Source organism: Carassius gibelio, chromosome B20, assembly GCF_023724105.1.
Source record: "Carassius gibelio isolate Cgi1373 ecotype wild population from Czech Republic chromosome B20, carGib1.2-hapl.c, whole genome shotgun sequence".
NCBI lineage: Eukaryota > Metazoa > Chordata > Actinopteri > Cypriniformes > Cyprinidae > Carassius > Carassius gibelio.
Genome location: NC_068415.1, coordinates 25,872,366 through 25,891,866, shown reverse-complemented (window position 1 = coordinate 25,891,866; position 19,501 = coordinate 25,872,366). Strand labels below are relative to the sequence as shown.

Sequence of the window (19,501 nt, the reverse complement as noted above, 5' to 3'; positions counted from 1 at the left end):
TATGCGCATAAACGTTAAACCTTCTGAAGCCAACTGTCGGCTCAAAGGTGTTTATACATTTCTTCAAAAGAGGACAGCTGTTTCTGCTCGGTTTCGAACCGAGGACCTTTCGCGTGTTAGGCGAACGTGATGACCACTACACTACAGAAACTCCACAGGCTAACAATAGTGCTTTTTGGGAAAATATTTATACTGTGATGTGCCCGAAAGCAAATAGACAATCTGCTTAAGTCCCACACACAAGAGGACAGAGTTCATTCGGTCTGGCAGTATATGCAGAGTTTCCTGAAACGCTACCCTTAACTTACCTCGGAATTAAACACTTGCAGCGTGATATCAAGCTGAAACCTGCCTTCCTGTGCTAGTCTCAAACTAACAAACCCAAAGTTTCAAGAGCACAGGAGAAACTCGAAAATGTCTCTTGGTGATTTTTGTTGGTCAAATTGTAGAGTTTCTCCATTCTTCTTGAAACTCACCACAGGGGTAGCACGTGTCCAGACTAGCATGGGAAAGCAAGTTTTAGCTTGATATCTCTTCAGAAAGCTGAGATGTGGACTTGCCACGTACAATCTACCCTATTGTAAAAAAACAGGCTGTTTGTGGTCAGTCGAATTCCGAGGGTTTAACACGTCTGGGTGCTTCGGGAGTGAGTGAGGAGCCACCTGAACAGGTTTATTGGCAGATTCATTGACCATTGTGTTGAATTTCAAGAAGGTTAGCCATGTGTTAGAAACTGCTACGGCTTGCATCATTTTATCAGGAAATCTCTACACCTGTGTAGAGAAGGGCCTTCGTGATGCAGAGCTGCTGCTCAACAGAGGGCCACTCAGACAAATCTCTTTTTTCGTGTTCCTCAGAAGAAAGCCAAGCAGGCTTGGAATGTCACGGTTGTGGGATAGTTAGTGGTCACATAGGCGGTGAGAGGGACAGATGGGCTGTTTGTGGTGACACAGGTGATTATTGGGACAGAGAGGGCCGGCGCGCAGGGGTCTAAGGACGGCCTGCCACGTACCCCCTTTTAGGCGCCCCTTGAGGCCCTGCCCTTACTTGATGGCCTAGGCGGAAAAAGACCCTTACACAAGAGGACAGATTTCATTCGGCGTGGCAGTCTACGCAGAGTTCCCTAAAATCTCTTCTTTGGTGTTTCTCAGAAGAAAGCCACGCAGGCTTGGAATGTCACAGTTGTGGGTTAGGTTTAGGTCAAACAATATCTGCTCTTTCATTTCTGCATCAACTTTACCTTTAGTGACTGTATTCATGCCTCTTGGCCGCAAAGCCTTGGAAGCGTTGAGTTCCTCCTCAACAGAAACCCACCTGAACGATTTTGACCGTGATAACCTCTACACTATTGAAGCCTGCAGCCAAAGAGGTGTCAGATCTTTTCATCGCAAGCATCGTGGAGCGCGAATCAAATTACAGATTCCGTTGCGCTCTTCAGTCTGCAAATACCTTCTATTTTTAGCAGCAAACCAAGCAATTCTCCAGTTATCTGCGGGAATCCTCTGTGGCCATTTCTTTTTTGCTTTTTCCCTCTTTCATTTAATATATGTATATTTATATGCTGTACGAAATATTGGATCTTTGAGTGCACCGGCCATCTGTTCATCGAAACTACCAGGTCAAAAGTACAGAGCACTGTCTGCGTGGCTATTACTGCTGCCTAGTGTGGCTTAATAATTATCTCTACACCTGTGTAGAGAAGGGCCTTCGTGATGCAGAGCTGCTGCTCAACAGAGGGCCACTCAGACAAATCTCTTTTTTCGTGTTCCTCAGAAGAAAGCCACGCAGGCTTGGAATGTCACGGTTGTGGGATAGGTTAAGGTCAAACAATGACTGCTCTTTCATTTCTGCATCAACTATACCTTTAGTGACTGTACTCAAGCCTCTTGGCCGCAAAGCCTTGGAAGCGTTGAGTTCCTCCTCAACAGAAACCCACCTAAACAATTGTGAAAAGAGATGCAGTGTTCCCGCCCAGTTTCGAACTGGGGACCTTTCGCGTGTGAGTCGAACGTGATAACCACTACACTACGGAAACCCACTGCCTAAAGAAGTCTGAAATCGTTCTGGGCAGGCTCGGCAATATGCGCATAAATGTTAAACCTTCTGAAGCCAACTGTCGGCTCAAAGGTGTTTATACATTTCTTCAAAAGAGGACAGCTGTTTCTGCTCGGTTTTGAACCGAGGACCTTTCGCGTGTTAGGCGAACGTGATGACCACTACACTACAGAAACTCCACAGGCTAACAAAAGTGCTTTTTGGGAAAATATTTATACTGTGATGTGCCCGAAAGCAAATAGACAATCTGCGTAAGTCCCACACACAAGAGGGGTTGTGGGTTAGGTTTAGGTCAAACAATATCTGCTCTTTCATTTCTTTATCAACTTTACCTTTAGTGACTGTATTCATGCCTCTTGGCCGCAAAGCCTTGGAAGCATTGAGTTCCTCCTCAACAGAAACCCACCTGAACGATTTTGACCGTGATAACCTCTACACTATTGAAGCCTGCAGCCAAAGAGGTGTCAGATCTTTTCATCGCAAGCATCGTGGAGCGCGAATCAAATTACAGACTCCGTTGCGCTCTTCAGTCTGCAAATACCTTCTATTTTTAGCAGCAAACCAAGCAATTCTCCAGTTATCTGCGGGAATCCTCTGTGGCCATTTCTTTTTTGCTTTTTTCCCTCTTTCATTTAATATATGTATATTTATATGCTGTACGAAATATTGGATCTTTGAGTGCACCGGCCATCTGTTCATCGAAACTACCAGGTCAAAAGTACAGAGCACTGTCTGCGTGGCTATTACTGCTGCCTAGTGTGGCTTAATAATTATCTCTACACCTGTGTAGAGAAGGGCCTTCGTGATGCAGAGCTGCTGCTCAACAGAGGGCCACTCAGACAAATCTCTTTTTTCGTGTTCCTCAGAAGAAAGCCACGCAGGCTTGGAATGTCATGGTTGTGGGATAGGTTAAGGTCAAACAATGACTGCTCTTTCATTTCTGCATCAACTATACCTTTAGAGACTGTACTCATGCCTCTTGGCCGCAAAGCCTTGGAAGCGTTGAGTTCCTCCTCAACAGAAACCCACCTAAACAATTGTGAAAAGAGATGCAGTGTTCCCGCCCAGTTTCGAACTGGGGACCTTTCGCGTGTGAGGCGAACGTGATAACCACTACACTACGGAAACCCACTACCTAAAGAAGTCTGAAATCGTTCTGAGCAGGCTCGGCAATATGCGCATAAACGTTAAACCTTCTGAAGCCAACTGTCGGCTCAAAGGTGTTTATACATTTCTTCAAAAGAGGACAGCTGTTTCTGCTCGGTTTCGAACCGAGGACCTTTCGCGTGTTAGGCGAACGTGATGACCACTACACTACAGAAACTCCACAGGCTAACAATAGTGCTTTTTGGGAAAATATTTATACTGTGATGTGCCCGAAAGCAAATAGACAATCTGCGTAAGTCCCACACACAAGAGGACAGAGTTCATTCGGCCTGGCAGTATATGCGGAGTTTCCTGAAAGGCTACCCTTAACTTAGCTCGGAATTAAACACTTGCAGTGTGATATCAAGCTGAAACCTGCCTTCCTGTGCTAGTCTCAAACTAACAAACCCAAAGTTTCAAGAGCACAGGAGAAACTCGAAAATGTCTCTTGGTGATTTTTGTTGGTCATATTGTTGAGTTTCTCCAATCTTACTTGAAACTCACCACAGGGGTAGCACGTGTCCAGACTAGCATGGGAAAGCAAGTTTTAGCTTGATATCTCTTCAGAAAGCTGAGATTTGGACTTGCCACGTACAATCTACCCTATTGTAAAAAAACAGGCTGTTTGTGGTCAGTCGAATTCCGAGGGTTTAACACGTCTGGGTGCTTCGGGAGTAAGTGAGGAGCCACCTGAACAGGTTTATTGGCAGATTCGTTGACCATTGTGTTGAATTTCAAGAAGGTTAGCCATGTGTTAGAAACTGCTACGGCTTGCATCATTTTATCAGGAAATCTCTACACCTGTGTAGAGAAGGGCCTTCGTGATGCAGAGCTGCTGCTCAACAGAGGGCCACTCAGACAAATCTCTTTTTTCGTGTTCCTCAGAAGAAAGCCAAGCAGGCTTGGAATGTCACGGTTGTGGGATAGTTAGTGGTCACATAGGCGGTGAGAGGGACAGATGGGCTGTTTGTGGTGACACAGGTGATTATTGGGACAGAGAGGGCCGGCTCGCAGGGGTCTAAGGACGGCCTGCCACGTACCCCCTTTTAGGCGCCCCTTGAGGCCCTGCCCTTACTTGATGGCCTAGGCGGAAAAAGACCCTTACACAAGAGGACAGATTTCATTCGGCGTGGCAGTCTACGCAGAGTTCCCTAAAATCTCTTCTTTGGTGTTTCTCAGAAGAAAGCCACGCAGGCTTGGAATGTCAAAGTTGTGGGTTAGGTTTAGGTCAAACAATATCTGCTCTTTCATTTCTGCATCAACTTTACCTTTAGTGACTGTATTCATGCCTCTTGGCCGCAAAGCCTTGGAAGCGTTGAGTTCCTCCTCAACAGAAACCCACCTGAACGATTTTGACCGTGATAACCTCTACACTATTGAAGCTAGCAGCCAAAGAGGTGTCAGATCTTTTCATCGCAAGCATCGTGGAGCGCGAATCAAATTACAGACTCCGTTGCGCTCTTCAGTCTGCAAATACCTTCTATTTTTAGCAGCAAACCAAGCAATTCTCCAGTTATCTGCGGGAATCCTCTGTGGCCATTTCTTTTTTGCTTTTTTCCCTCTTTCATTTAATATATGTATATTTATATGCTGTACGAAATATTGGATCTTTGAGTGCACCGGCCATCTGTTCATCGAAACTACCAGGTCAAAAGTACAGAGCACTGTCTGCGTGGCTATTACTGCTGCCTAGTGTGGCTTAATAATTATCTCTACACCTGTGTAGAGAAGGGCCTTCGTGATGCAGAGCTGCTGCTCAACAGAGGGCCACTCAGACAAATCTCTTTTTTCGTGTTCCTCAGAAGAAAGCCACGCAGGCTTGGAATGTCACGGTTGTGGGATAGGTTACGGTCAAACAATGACTGCTCTTTCATTTCTGCATCAACTATACCTTTAGTGACTGTACTCAAGCCTCTTGGCCGCAAAGCCTTGGAAGCGTTGAGTTCCTCCTCAACAGAAACCCACCTAAACAATTGTGAAAAGAGATGCAGTGTTCCCGCCCAGTTTCGAACTGGGGACCTTTCACGTGTGAGGCGAACGTGATAACCACTACACTACAGAAACCCACTACCTAAAGAAGTCTGAAATCGTTCTGAGAAGGCTCGGCAATATGCGCATAAATGTTAAACCTTCTGAAGCCAACTGTCGGCTCAAAGGTGTTTATACATTTCTTCAAAAGAGGACAGCTGTTTCTGCTCGGTTTTGAACCGAGGACCTTTCGCGTGTTAGGCGAACTTGATGACCACTACACTACAGAAATTCCACAGGCTAACAATAGTGCTTTTTGGGAAAATATTTATACTGTGATGTGCCCGAAAGCAAATAGACAATCTGCGTAAGTCCCACACACAAGAGGGGTTGTGGGTTAGGTTTAGGTCAAACAATATCTGCTCTTTCATTTCTGCATCAACTTTACCTTTAGTGACTGTATTCATGCCTCTTGGCCGCAAAGCCTTGGAAGCGTTGAGTTCCTCCTCAACAGAAACCCACCTGAACGATTTTGACCGTGATAACCTCTACACTATTGAAGCCTGCAGCCAAAGAGGTGTCAGATCTTTTCATCGCAAGCATCGTGGAGCGCGAATCAAATTACAGACTCCGTTGCGCTCTTCAGTCTGCAAATACCTTCTATTTTTAGCAGCAAACCAAGCAATTCTCCAGTTATCTGCGGGAATCCTCTGTGGCCATTTCTTTTTTGCTTTTTTCCCTCTTTCATTTAATATATGTATATTTATATGCTGTACGAAATATTGGATCTTTGAGTGCACCGGCCATCTGTTCATCGAAACTACCAGGTCAAAAGTACAGAGCACTGTCTGCGTGGCTATTACTGCTGCCTAGTGTGGCTTAATAATTATCTCTACACCTGTGTAGAGAAGGGCCTTCGTGATGCAGAGCTGCTGCTCAACAGAGGGCCACTCAGACAAATCTCTTTTTTCGTGTTCCTCAGAAGAAAGCCACGCAGGCTTGGAATGTCACGGTTGTGGGATAGGTTAAGGTCAAACAATGACTGCTCTTTCATTTCTGCATCAACTATACCTTTAGAGACTGTACTCATGCCTCTTGGCCGCAAAGCCTAGGAAGCGTTGAGTTCCTCCTCAACAGAAACCCACCTAAACAATTGTGAAAAGAGATGCAGTGTTCCCGCCCAGTTTCGAACTGGGGACCTTTCACATGTGAGGCGAACGTGATAACCACTACACTACGGAAACCCACTACCTAAAGAAGTCTGAAATCGTTCTGAGCAGGCTCGGCAATATGCGCATAAACGTTAAACATTCTGAAGCCAACTGTCGGCTCAAAGGTGTTTATACATTTCTTCAAAAGAGGACAGCTGTTTCTGCACCGCGGACCTTTGCGTGTTAGGCGAACGTGATGACCACTACACTACAGAAACTCCACAGGCTAACAATAGTGCTTTTTGGGAAAATATTTATACTGTGATGTGCCCGAAAGCAAATAGACAATCTGCGTAAGTCCCACACACAAGAGGACAGAGTTCATTCGGCCTGGCAGTATATGCGGAGTTTCCTGAAACGCTACCCTTAACTTACCTCGGAATTAAACACTTGCAGCGTGATATCAAGCTGAAACCTGCCTTCCTGTGCTAGTCTCAAACTAACAAACCCAAAGTTTCAAGAGCACAGGAGAAACTCGAAAATGTCTCTTGGTGATTTTTGTTGGTCAAATTGTAGAGTTTCTCCATTCTTCTTGAAACTCACCACAGGGGTAGCACGTGTCCAGACTAGCATGGGAAAGCAAGTTTTAGCTTGATATCTCTTCAGAAAGCTGAGATGTGGACTTGCCACGTACAATCTACCCTATTGTAAAAAAACAGGCTGTTTGTGGTCAGTCGAATTCCGAGGGTTTAACACGTCTGGGTGCTTCGGGAGTAAGTGAGGAGCCACCTGAACAGGTTTATTGGCAGATTCGTTGACCATTGTGTTGAATTTCAAGAAGGTTAGCCATGTGTTAGAAACTGCTACGGCTTGCATCATTTTATCAGGAAATCTCTACACCTGTGTAGAGAAGGGCCTTCGTGATGCAGAGCTGCTGCTCAACAGAGGGCCACTCAGACAAATCTCTTTTTTCGTGTTCCTCAGAAGAAAGCCAAGCAGGCTTGGAATGTCACGGTTGTGGGATAGTTAGTGGTCACATAGGCGGTGAGAGGGACAGATGGGCTGTTTGTGGTGACACAGGTGATTATTGGGACAGAGAGGGCCGGCGCCCAGTGGTCTAAGGACGGCCTGCCACGTACCCCCTTTTAGGCGCCCCTTGAGGCCCTGCCCTTACTTGATGGCCTAGGCGGAAAAAAACCCTTACACAAGAGGACAGATTTCATTCGGCGTGGCAGTCTACGCAGAGTTCCCTAAAATCTCTTCTTTGGTGTTTCTCAGAAGAAAGCCACGCAGGTTTGGAATGTCACAGTTGTGGGTTAGGTTTAGGTCAAACAATATCTGCTCTTTCATTTCTGCATCAACTTTACCTTTAGTGACTGTATTCATGCCTCTTGGCCGCAAAGCCTTGGAAGCGTTGAGTTCCTCCTCAACAGAAACCCACCTGAACGATTTTGACCGTGATAACCTCTACACTATTGAAGCCTGCAGCCAAAGAGGTGTCAGATCTTTTCATCGCAAGCATCGTGGAGCGCGAATCAAATTACAGATTCCGTTGCGCTCTTCAGTCTGCAAATACCTTCTATTTTTAGCAGCAAACCAAGCAATTCTCCAGTTATCTGCGGGAATCCTCTGTGGCCATTTCTTTTTTGCTTTTTTCCCTCTTTCATTTAATATATGTATATTTATATGCTGTACGAAATATTGGATCTTTGAGTGCACCGGCCATCTGTTCATCGAAACTACCAGGTCAAAAGTACAGAGCACTGTCTGCGTGGCTATTACTGCTGCCTAGTGTGGCTTAATAATTATCTCTACACCTGTGTAGAGAAGGGCCTTCGTGATGCAGAGCTGCTGCTCAACAGAGGGCCACTCAGACAAATCTCTTTTTTCGTGTTCCTCAGAAGAAAGCCACGCAGGCTTGGAATGTCACGGTTGTGGGATAGGTTAAGGTCAAACAATGACTGCTCTTTCATTTCTGCATCAACTATACCTTTAGTGACTGTACTCAAGCCTCTTGGCCGCAAAGCCTTGGAAGCGTTGAGTTCCTCCTCAACAGAAACCCACCTAAACAATTGTGAAAAGAGATGCAGTGTTCCCGCCCAGTTTCGAACTGGGGACCTTTCGCGTGTGAGGCGAACGTGATAACCACTACACTACGGAAACCCACTACCTAAAGAAGTCTGAAATCGTTCTGGGCAGGCTCGGCAATATGCGCATAAATGTTAAACCTTCTGAAGCCAACTGTCGGCTCAAAGGTGTTTACACATTTCTTCAAAAGAGGACAGCTGTTTCTGCTCGGTTTTGAACCGAGGACCTTTCGCGTGTTAGGCGAACGTGATGACCACTACACTACAGAAACTCCACAGGCTAACAATAGTGCTTTTTGGGAAAATATTTACACTGTGATGTGCCCGAAAGCAAATAGACAATCTGCGTAAGTCCCACACACAAGAGGGGTTGTGGGTTAGGTTTAGGTCAAACAATATCTGCTCTTTCATTTCTGCATCAACTTTACCTTTAGTGACTGTATTCATGCCTCTTGGCCGCAAAGCCTTGGAAGCGTTGAGTTCCTCCTCTACAGAAACCCACCTGAACGATTTTGACCGTGATAACCTCTACACTATTGAAGCCTGCAGCCAAAGAGGTGTCAGATCTTTTCATCGCAAGCATCGTGGAGCGCGAATCAAATTACAGATTCCGTTGCGCTCTTCAGTCTGCAAATACCTTCTATTTTTAGCAGCAAACCTAGCAATTCTCCAGTTATCTGCGGGACAATCTGCGTAAGTCCCACACACAAGAGGACAGAGTTCATTCGGCCTGGCAGTATATGCAGAGTTTCCTGAAACGCTACCCTTAACTTACCTCGGAATTAAACACTTGCAGTGTGATATCAAGCTGAAATCTGCCTTCCTGTGCTAGTCTCAAACTAACAAACCCAAAGTTTCAAGAGCACAGGAGAAACTCGAAAATGTCTCTTGGTGATTTTTGTTTGTCAAATTGTTGAGTTTCTCCAATCTTACTTGAAACTCACCACAGGGGTAGCACGTGTCCAGACTAGCATGGGAAAGCAAGTTTTAGCTTGATATCTCTTCAGAAAGCTGAGATGTGGACTTGCCACGTACAATCTACCCTATTGTAAAAAAACAGGCTGTTTGTGGTCAGTCGAATTCCGAGGGTTTAACACGTCTGGGTGCTTCAGGAGTAAGTGAGGAGCCACCTGAACAGGTTTATTGGCAGATTCGTTGAACATTGTGTTGAATTTCAAGAAGGTTAGCCATGTGTTAGAAACTGCTACGGCTTGCATCATTTTATCAGGAAATCTCTACACCTGTGTAGAGAAGGGCCTTCGTGATGCAGAGCTGCTGCTCAACAGAGGGCCACTCAGACAAATCTCTTTTTTCGTGTTCCTCAGAAGAAAGCCACGCAGGCTTGGAATGTCACAGTTGTGGGTTAGGTTACAGTCTGCAAATACCTTCTATTTTTAGCAGCAAACCAAGCAATTCTCCAGTTATCTGCGGGAATCCTCTGTGGCCATTTCTTTTTTGCTTTTTTCCCTCTTTCATTTAATATATGTATATTTATATGCTGTACGAAATATTGGATCTTTGAGTGCACCGGCCATCTGTTCATCGAAACTACCAGGTCAAAAGTACAGAGCACTGTCTGCGTGGCTATTACTGCTTCCTAGTGTGGCTTAATAATTATCTCTACACCTGTGTAGAGAAGGGCCTTCGTGATGCAGAGCTGCTGCTCAACAGAGGGCCACTCAGAAAAATCTCTTTTTTCGTGTTCCTCAGAAGAAAGCCACGCAGGCTTGGAATGTCACGGTTGTGGGATAGGTTAAGGTCAAACAATGACTGCTCTTTCATTTCTGCATCAACTATACCTTTAGTGACTGTACTCAAGCCTCTTGGCCGCAAAGCCTTGGAAGCGTTGAGTTCCTCCTCAACAGAAACCCACCTAAACAATTGTGAAAAGAGATGCAGTGTTCCCGCCCAGTTTCGAACTGGGGACCTTTCGCGTGTGAGGCGAACGTGATAACCACTACACTACGGAAACCCACTGTCTAAAGAAGTCTGAAATCGTTCTGGGCAGGCTCGGCAATATGCGCATAAATGTTAAACCTTCTGAAGCCAACTGTCGGCTCAAAGGTGTTTATACATTTCTTCAAAAGAGGACAGCTGTTTCTGCTCGGTTTCGAACCGAGGACTTTTCGCGTGTTAGCGAACGTGATGACAACTACACTACAGAAACTCCACAGGCTAACGATCGTGCTTTTTGGGAAAATATTTATACTGTGATGTGCCCGAAAGCAAATAGACAATCTGCGTAAGTCCCACACACAAGAGGACAGAGTTCATTCGGCCTGGCAGTATATGCGGAGTTTCCTGAAACGCTACCCTTAACTTACCTCGGAATTAAACACTTGCAGTTTGATATCAAGCTGAAACCTGCCTTCCTGTGCTAGTCTCAAACTAACAAACCTAAAGTTTCAAGAGCACAGGAGAAACTCGAAAATGTTTCTTGGTGATTTTTGTTGGTCAAATTGTTGAGTTTCTCCAATCTTACTTGAAACTCACCATAGGGGTAGCACGTGTCCAGACTAGCATGGGAAAGCAAGTTTTAGCTTGATATCTCTTCAGAAAGCTGAGATGTGGACTTGCCATGTACAATCTACCCTATTGTAAAAAAAACAGGCTGTTTGTGGTCAGTCGAATTCCGAGGTTTTAACACGTCTGGGTGCTTCGGGAGTAAGTGAGGAGCCACCTGAACAGGTTTATTGGCAGATTCGTTGACCATTGTGTTGAATTTCAAGAAGGTTACCCATGTGTTAGAAACTGCTACGGCTTGCATCATTTTATCAGGAAATAAAACTCCAGATGGATGTGTTTTAAAGTTCGTCAAGGGGACACACAGACTGCTTGTGGTCACAGTCTTTGTATTACCAGTGGACAGAAGGGCAGTTAGTGGTCACATAGGCGGTGAGAGGGACAGATGGGCTGTTTGTGGTGACACAGGTGATTATTGGGACAGAGAGGGCCGGCGCGCAGGGGTCTAAGGACGGCCTGCCACGTACCCCCTTTTAGGCGCCCCTTGAGGCCCTGCCCTTACTTGATGGCCTAGGCGGATAAAGACCCTTACACAAGAGGACAGATTTCATTCGGCGTGGCAGTCTACGCAGAGTTCCCTAAAATCTCTTCTTTGGTGTTTCTCAGAAGAAAGCCACGCAGGCTTGGAATGTCACAGTTGTGGGTTAGGTTTAGGTCAAACAATATCTGCTCTTTCATTTCTGCATCAACTTTACCTTTAGTGACTGTATTCATGCCTCTTGGCCGCAAAGCCTTGGAAGCGTTGAGTTCCTCCTCAACAGAAACCCACCTGAACGATTTTGACCGTGATAACCTCTACACTATTGAAGCCTGCAGCCAAAGAGGTGTCAGATCTTTTCATCGCAAGCATCGTGGAGCGCGAATCAAATTACAGATTCCGTTGCGCTCTTCAGTCTGCAAATACCTTCTATTTTTAGCAGCAAACCAAGCAATTCTCCAGTTATCTGCGGGACAATCTGCGTAAGTCCCACACACAAGAGGACAGAGTTCATTCGGCCTGGCAGTATATGCAGAGTTTCCTGAAACGCTACCCTTAACTTACCTCGGAATTAAACACTTGCAGTGTGATATCAAGCTGAAATCTGCCTTCCTGTGCTAGTCTCAAACTAACAAACCCAAAGTTTCAAGAGCACAGGAGAAACTCGAAAACGTCTCTTGGTGATTTTTGTTGGTCAAATTGTTGAGTTTCTCCAATCTTACTTGAAACTCACCACAGGGGTAGCACGTGTCCAGACTAGCATGGGAAAGCAAGTTTTAGCTTGATATCTCTTCAGAAAGCTGAGATGTGGACTTGCCACGTACAATCTACCCTATTGTAAAAAAACAGGCTGTTTGTGGTCAGTCGAATTCCGAGGGTTTAACACGTCTGGGTGCTTCGGGAGTAAGTGATGAGCCACCTGAACAGGTTTATTGGCAGATTCGTTGACCATTGTGTTGAATTTCAAGAAGGTTAGCCATGTGTTAGAAACTGCTACGGCTTGCATCATTTTATCAGGAAATCTCTACACCTGTGTAGAGAAGGGCCTTCGTGATGCAGAGCTGCTGCTCAACAGAGGGCCACTCAGACAAATCTCTTTTTTCGTGTTCCTCAGAAGAAAGCCACGCAGGCTTGGAATGTCACAGTTGTGGGTTAGGTTACAGTCTGCAAATACCTTCTATTTTTAGCAGCAAACCAAGCAATTCTCCAGTTATCTGCGGGAATGCTCTGTGGCCATTTCTTTTTTGCTTTTTTCCCTCTTTCATTTAATATATGTATATTTATATGCTGTACGAAATATTGGATCTTTGAGTGCACCGGCCATCTGTTCATCGAAACTACCAGGTCAAAAGTACAGAGCACTGTCTGCGTGGCTATTACTGCTGCCTAGTGTGGCTTAATAATTATCTCTACACCTGTGTAGAGAAGGGCCTTCGTGATGCAGAGCTGCTGCTCAACAGAGGGCCACTCAGACAAATCTCTTTTTTCGTGTTCCTCAGAAGAAAGCCACGCAGGCTTGGAATGTCACGGTTGTGGGATAGGTTAAGGTCAAACAATGACTGCTCTTTCATTTCTGCATCAACTATACCTTTAGTGACTGTACTCAAGCCTCTTGGCCGCAAAGCCTTGGAAGCGTTGAGTTCCTCCTCAACAGAAACCCACCTAAACAATTGTGAAAAGAGATGCAGTGTTCCCGCCCAGTTTCGAACTGGGGACCTTTCGCGTGTGAGGCGAACGTGATAACCACTACACTACGGAAACCCACTGTCTAAAGAAGTCTGAAATCGTTCTGGGCAGGCTCGGCAATATGCGCATAAATGTTAAACCTTCTGAAGCCAACTGTCGGCTCAAAGGTGTTTATACATTTCTTCAAAAGAGGACAGCTGTTTCTGCTCGGTTTCGAACCGAGGACCTTTCGCGTGTTAGCGAACGTGATGACAACTACACTACAGAAACTCCACAGGCTAACGATCGTGCTTTTTGGGAAAATATTTATACTGTGATGTGCCCGAAAGCAAATAGACAATCTGCGTAAGTCCCACACACAAGAGGACAGAGTTCATTCGGCCTGGCAGTATATGCGGAGTTTCCTGAAACGCTACCCTTAACTTACCTCGGAATTAAACACTTGCAGTTTGATATCAAGCTGAAACCTGCCTTCCTGTGCTAGTCTCAAACTAACAAACCTAAAGTTTCAAGAGCACAGGAGAAACTCGAAAATGTCTCTTGGTGATTTTTGTTGGTCAAATTGTTGAGTTTCTCCAATCTTACTTGAAACTCACCATAGGGGTAGCACGTGTCCAGACTAGCATGGGAAAGCAAGTTTTAGCTTGATATCTCTTCAGAAAGCTGAGATGTGGACTTGCCATGTACAATCTACCCTATTGTAAAAAAACAGGCTGTTTGTGGTCAGTCGAATTCCGAGGTTTTAACACGTCTGGGTGCTTCGGGAGTAAGTGAGGAGCCACCTGAACAGGTTTATTGGCAGATTCGTTGACCATTGTGTTGAATTTCAAGAAGGTTAGCCATGTGTTAGAAACTGCTACGGCTTGCATCATTTTATCAGGAAATCTCTACACCTGTGTAGAGAAGGGCCTTCGTGATGCAGAGCTGCTGCTCAACAGAGGGCCACTCAGACAAATCTCTTTTTTCGTGTTCCTCAGAAGAAAGCCACGTAGGCTTGGAATGTCACAGTTGTGGGTTAGGTTACAGTCTGCAAATACCTTCTATTTTTAGCAGCAAACCAAGCAATTCTCCAGTTATCTGCGGGAATCCTCTGTGGCCATTTCTTTTTTGCTTTTTTCCCTCTTTCATTTAATATATGTATATTTATATGCTGTACGAAATATTGGATCTTTGAGTGCACCGGCCATCTGTTCATCGAAACTACCAGGTCAAAAGTACAGAGCACTGTCTGCGTGGCTATTACTGCTGCCTAGTGTGGCTTAATAATTATCTCTACACCTGTGTAGAGAAGGGCCTTCGTGATGCAGAGCTGCTGCTCAACAGAGGGCCACTCAGACAAATCTCTTTTTTCGTGTTCCTCAGAAGAAAGCCACGCAGGCTTGGAATGTCACGGTTGTGGGATAGGTTAAGGTCAAACAATGACTGCTCTTTCATTTCTGCATCAACTATACCTTTAGTGACTGTACTCATGCCTCTTGGCCGCAAAGCCTTGGAAGCGTTGAGTTCCTCCTCAACAGAAACACACCTAAACAACTGTGAAAAGTGATGCAGTGTTCCCGCCCAGTTTCGAACTGGGGACCTTTCGCGTGTGAGGCGAACGTGATAACCACTACACTACGGAAACCTACTACCTAAAGAAGTCTGAAATCGTTCTGTGCAGGCTCGGCAATATGCGCATAAACGTTAAACCTTCTGAAGCCAACTGTCGGCTCAAAGGTGTTTATACATTTCTTCAAAAGAGGACAGCTGTTTCTGCTCGGTTTTGAACCGAGGACCTTTCGCGTGTTAGGCGAACGTGATGACCACTACACTACAGAAACTCCACAGGCTAGCGATCGTGCTTTTTGGGAAAATATTTATACTGTGATGTGCCCGAAAGCAAATAGACAATCTGCGTAAGTCCCACACACAAGAGGACAGAGTTCATTCGGCCTGGCAGTATATGCTGAGTTTCCTGAAACGCTACCCTTAACTTACCTCGGAATTAAACACTTGCAGCGTGATATCAAGCTGAAACCTGCCTTCCTGTGCTAGTCTCAAACTAACAAACCCAAAGTTTCAAGAGCACAGGAGAAACTCGAAAATGTCTCTTGGTGATTTTTGTTGGTCAAATTGTAGAGTTTCTCCATTCTTCTTGAAACTCACCACAGGGGTAGCACATGTCCAGACAAGCATGGGAAAGCAAGTTTTAGCTTGATATCTCTTCAGAAAGCTGAGATGTGGACTTGCCACGTACAATCTACCCTATTGTAAAAAAACAGGCTGTTTGTGGTCAGTCGAATTCCGAGGGTTTAACACGTCTGGGTGCTTTGGGAGTAAGTGAGGAGCCACCTGAACAGGTTTATTGGCAGATTCGTTGACCATTGTGTTGAATTTCAAGAAGGTTACCCATGTGTTAGAAACTGCTACGGCTTGCATCATTTTATCAGGAAATAAAACTCCAGATGGATGTGTTTTAAAGTTCGTCAAGGGGACACACAGACTGCTTGTGGTCACAGTCTTTGTATTACCAGTGGACAGAAGGGCAGTTAGTGGTCACATAGGCGGTGAGAGGGACAGATGGGCTGTTTGTGGTGACACAGGTGATTATTGGGACAGAGAGGGCCGGCGCGCAGGGGTCTAAGGACGGTCTGCCACGTACCCCCTTTTAGGCGCCCCTTGAGGCCCTGCCCTTACTTGATGGCCTAGGCGGATAAAGACCCTTACACAAGAGGACAGATTTCATTCGGCGTGGCAGTCTACGCAGAGTTCCCTAAAATCTCTTCTTTGGTGTTTCTCAGAAGAAAGCCACGCAGGCTTGGAATGTCACAGTTGTGGGTTAGGTTTAGGTCAAACAATATCTGCTCTTTCATTTCTGCATCAACTTTACCTTTAGTGACTGTATTCATGCCTCTTGGCCGCAAAGCCTTGGAAGCGTTGAGTTCCTCCTCAACAGAAACCCACCTGAACGATTTTGACCGTGATAACCTCTACACTATTGAAGCCTGCAGCCAAAGAGGTGTCAGATCTTTTCATCGCAAGCATCGTGGAGCGCGAATCAAATTACAGATTCCGTTGCGCTCTTCAGTCTGCAAATACCTTCTATTTTTAGCAGCAAACCAAGCAATTCTCCAGTTATCTGCGGGACAATCTGCGTAAGTCCCACACACAAGAGGACAGAGTTCATTCGGCCTGGCAGTATATGCAGAGTTTCCTGAAACGCTACCCTTAACTTACCTCGGAATTAAACACTTGCAGTGTGATATCAAGCTGAAATCTGCCTTCCTGTGCTAGTCTCAAACTAACAAACCCAAAGTTTCAAGAGCACAGGAGAAACTCGAAAATGTCTCTGGGTGATTTTTGTTGGTCAAATTGTTGAGTTTCTCCAATCTTACTTGAAACTCACCACAGGGGTAGCACGTGTCCAGACTAGCATGGGAAAGCAAGTTTTAGCTTGATATCTCTTCAGAAAGCTGAGATGTGGACTTGCCACGTACAATCTACCCTATTGTAAAAAAACAGGCTGTTTGTGGTCAGTCGAATTCCGAGGGTTTAACACGTCTGGGTGCTTCGGGAGTAAGTGATGAGCCACCTGAACAGGTTTATTGGCAGATTCGTTGACCATTGTGTTGAATTTCAAGAAGGTTAGCCATGTGTTAGAAACTGCTACGGCTTGCATCATTTTATCAGGAAATCTCTACACCTGTGTAGAGAAGGGCCTTCGTGATGCAGAGCTGCTGCTCAACAGAGGGCCACTCAGACAAATCTCTTTTTTCGTGTTCCTCAGAAGAAAGCCACGCAGGCTTGGAATGTCACAGTTGTGGGTTAGGTTACAGTCTGCAAATACCTTCTATTTTTAGCAGCAAACCAAGCAATTCTCCAGTTATCTGCGGGAATCCTCTGTGGCCATTTCTTTTTTGCTTTTTTCCCTCTTTCATTTAATATATGTATATTTATATGCTGTACGAAATATTGGATCTTTGAGTGCACCGGCCATCTGTTCATCGAAACTACCAGGTCAAAAGTACAGAGCACTGTCTGCGTGGCTATTACTGCTGCCTAGTGTGGCTTAATAATTATCTCTACACCTGTGTAGAGAAGGGCCTTCGTGATGCAGAGCTGCTGCTCAACAGAGGGCCACTCAGACAAATCTCTTTTTTCGTGTTCCTCAGAAGAAAGCCACGCAGGCTTGGAATGTCACGGTTGTGGGATAGGTTTAGGCGGTGAGAGGGACAGATGGGCTGTTTGTGGTGACACAGGTGATCATTGGGACAGACAGGCCCGGCGCGCAGGGGTCTGAGGAGGGCCTGCCATGTACCCCCTTTTAGGCGCCCCTTGAGGCCCTGCCCTTACTTGATGGCCTAGGCGGAAAAAGACCCTTACACAAGAGGACAGAGTTCAATCAAATTACAGATTGCGTTGCGCTCTTCAGTCTGCAAATACCTTCTATTTTTAGCAGCAAACCAAGCAATTCTCCAGTTATCTGCGGGAATCCTCTGTGGCCATTTCTTTTTTGCTTTTTTCCCTCTTTCATTTAATATATGTATATTTATATGCTGTACGAAATATTGGGTCTTTTAGTGCACCGACCATCTGTTCATCGAAACTACCAGGTCAAAAGTACAGAGCACTGTCTGCGTGGCTATTACTGCTGCCTAGTGTGGCTTAATAATTATATCTACACCTGTGTAGAGAAGGGCCTTCGTGATGCAGAGCTGCTGCTCAACAGAGGGCCACTCAGACAAATCTCTTTTTTCGTGTTCCTCAGAAGAAAGCCACGCAGGCTTGGAATGTCACGGTTGTGGGATAGGTTTAGGTCAAACAATGACTGCTCTTTCATTTCTGCATCAACTATACCTTTAGTGACTGTACTCATGCCTCTTGGCCGCAAAGCCTTGGAAGCGTTGAGTTCCTCCTCAACAGAAACCCACCTAAACAATTGTGAAAAGAGATGCAGTGTTCCCGCCCAGTTTCGAACTGGGGATACGTGATAACCACTACACTACGGAAACCCACTACCTAAAGAAGTCTGAAATCGTTCTGTGCAGGCTCGGCAATATGCGCATAAATGTTAAACCTTCTGAAGCCAACTGTCGGCTCAAAGGTGTTTATACATTTCTTTAAAAGAGGACAACTGTTTCTGCTCGGTTTCGAACAGAGGACCTTTCGCGTGTTAGCGAACGTGATGACAACTACACTACAGAAACTCCACAGGCTAACGATCGTGCTTTTCGGGAAAATATTTATACTGTGATGTGCCCGAAAGCAAATAGACAATCTGCGTAAGTCCCACACACAAGAGGACAGAGTTCATTCGGCCTGGCAGTATATGCGGAGTTTCCTGAAACGCTACCCTTAACTTACCTCGGAATTAAACACTTGCAGTTTGATATCAAGCTGAAACCTGCCTTCCTGTGCTAGTCTCAAACTAACAAACCTAAAGTTTCAAGAGCACAGGAGAAACTCGAAAATGTCTCTTGGTGATTTTTGTTGGTCAAATTGTTGAGTTTCTCCAATCTTACTTGAAACTCACCATAGGGGTAGCACGTGTCCAGACTAGCATGGGAAAGCAAGTTTTAGCTTGATATCTCTTCAGAAAGCTGAGATGTGGACTTGCCATGTACAATCTACCCTATTGTAAAAAAACAGGCTGTTTGTGGTCAGTCGAATTCCGAGGTTTTAACACGTCTGGGTGCTTCGGGAGTAAGTGAGGAGCCACCTGAACAGGTTTATTGGCAGATTCGTTGACCATTGTGTTGAATTTCAAGAAGGTTAGCCATGTGTTAGAAACTGCTACGGCTTGCATCATTTTATCAGGAAATCTCTACACCTGTGTAGAGAAGGGCCTTCGTGATGCAGAGCTGCTGCTCAACAGAGGGCCACTCAGACAAATCTCTTTTTTCGTGTTCCTCAGAAGAAAGCCACGCAGGCTTGGAATGTCACGGTTGTGGGTTAGGTTACAGTCTGCAAATACCTTCTATTTTTAGCAGCAAACCAAGCAATTCTCCAGTTATCTGCGGGAATCATCTGTGGCCATTTCTTTTTTGCTTTTTTCCCTCTTTCATTTAATATATGTATATTTATATGCTGTACGAAATATTGGATCTTTGAGTGCACCGGCCATCTGTTCATCGAAACTACCAGGTCAAAAGTACAGAGCACTGTCTGCGTGGCTATTACTGCTGCCTAGTGTGGCTTAATAATTATCTCTACACCTGTGTAGAGAAGGGCCTTCGTGATGCAGAGCTGCTGCTCAACAGAGGGCCACTCAGACAAATCTCTTTTTTCGTGTTCCTCAGAAGAAAGCCACGCAGGCTTGGAATGTCACGGTTGTGGGATAGGTTAAGGTCAAACAATGACTGCTCTTTCATTTCTGCATCAACTATACCTTTAGTGACTGTACTCACTAAAGTAACCTCTTTAAATAA

General features: G+C 45.3%; 14 non-coding genes across 14 annotated transcripts; all 14 read right to left on the bottom strand.

Annotated features, from left to right (window-relative positions):
- Positions 1-78: 78 nt before the first annotated feature.
- trnav-aac (transfer RNA valine (anticodon AAC)) lies at positions 79-151 on the bottom strand. Its single transcript has one exon. It is a non-coding gene; the product is annotated as a tRNA-Val (tRNA).
- Positions 152-1,962: 1,811 nt separating this feature from the next.
- On the bottom strand, positions 1,963-2,035 carry trnav-cac (transfer RNA valine (anticodon CAC)). Its single transcript has one exon. It is a non-coding gene; the product is annotated as a tRNA-Val (tRNA).
- A 123-nt stretch (positions 2,036-2,158) lies between these two features.
- Positions 2,159-2,231, bottom strand: trnav-aac (transfer RNA valine (anticodon AAC)). The gene has a single exon. It is a non-coding gene; the product is annotated as a tRNA-Val (tRNA).
- Positions 2,232-3,110: 879 nt separating this feature from the next.
- On the bottom strand, positions 3,111-3,183 carry trnav-cac (transfer RNA valine (anticodon CAC)). The gene has a single exon. It is a non-coding gene; the product is annotated as a tRNA-Val (tRNA).
- Positions 3,184-3,306: 123 nt separating this feature from the next.
- On the bottom strand, positions 3,307-3,379 carry trnav-aac (transfer RNA valine (anticodon AAC)). The gene has a single exon. It is a non-coding gene; the product is annotated as a tRNA-Val (tRNA).
- Positions 3,380-5,192: 1,813 nt separating this feature from the next.
- On the bottom strand, positions 5,193-5,265 carry trnav-cac (transfer RNA valine (anticodon CAC)). The gene has a single exon. It is a non-coding gene; the product is annotated as a tRNA-Val (tRNA).
- Positions 5,266-5,388: 123 nt separating this feature from the next.
- trnav-aac (transfer RNA valine (anticodon AAC)) lies at positions 5,389-5,461 on the bottom strand. The gene has a single exon. It is a non-coding gene; the product is annotated as a tRNA-Val (tRNA).
- An 879-nt stretch (positions 5,462-6,340) lies between these two features.
- Positions 6,341-6,413, bottom strand: trnav-cac (transfer RNA valine (anticodon CAC)). Its single transcript has one exon. It is a non-coding gene; the product is annotated as a tRNA-Val (tRNA).
- A 1,997-nt stretch (positions 6,414-8,410) lies between these two features.
- Positions 8,411-8,483, bottom strand: trnav-cac (transfer RNA valine (anticodon CAC)). Its single transcript has one exon. It is a non-coding gene; the product is annotated as a tRNA-Val (tRNA).
- Positions 8,484-8,606: 123 nt separating this feature from the next.
- Positions 8,607-8,679, bottom strand: trnav-aac (transfer RNA valine (anticodon AAC)). The gene has a single exon. It is a non-coding gene; the product is annotated as a tRNA-Val (tRNA).
- Positions 8,680-10,306: 1,627 nt separating this feature from the next.
- Positions 10,307-10,379, bottom strand: trnav-cac (transfer RNA valine (anticodon CAC)). Its single transcript has one exon. It is a non-coding gene; the product is annotated as a tRNA-Val (tRNA).
- A 2,717-nt stretch (positions 10,380-13,096) lies between these two features.
- Positions 13,097-13,169, bottom strand: trnav-cac (transfer RNA valine (anticodon CAC)). The gene has a single exon. It is a non-coding gene; the product is annotated as a tRNA-Val (tRNA).
- Positions 13,170-14,645: 1,476 nt separating this feature from the next.
- Positions 14,646-14,718, bottom strand: trnav-cac (transfer RNA valine (anticodon CAC)). The gene has a single exon. It is a non-coding gene; the product is annotated as a tRNA-Val (tRNA).
- A 123-nt stretch (positions 14,719-14,841) lies between these two features.
- On the bottom strand, positions 14,842-14,914 carry trnav-aac (transfer RNA valine (anticodon AAC)). Its single transcript has one exon. It is a non-coding gene; the product is annotated as a tRNA-Val (tRNA).
- Positions 14,915-19,501: the final 4,587 nt, after the last annotated feature.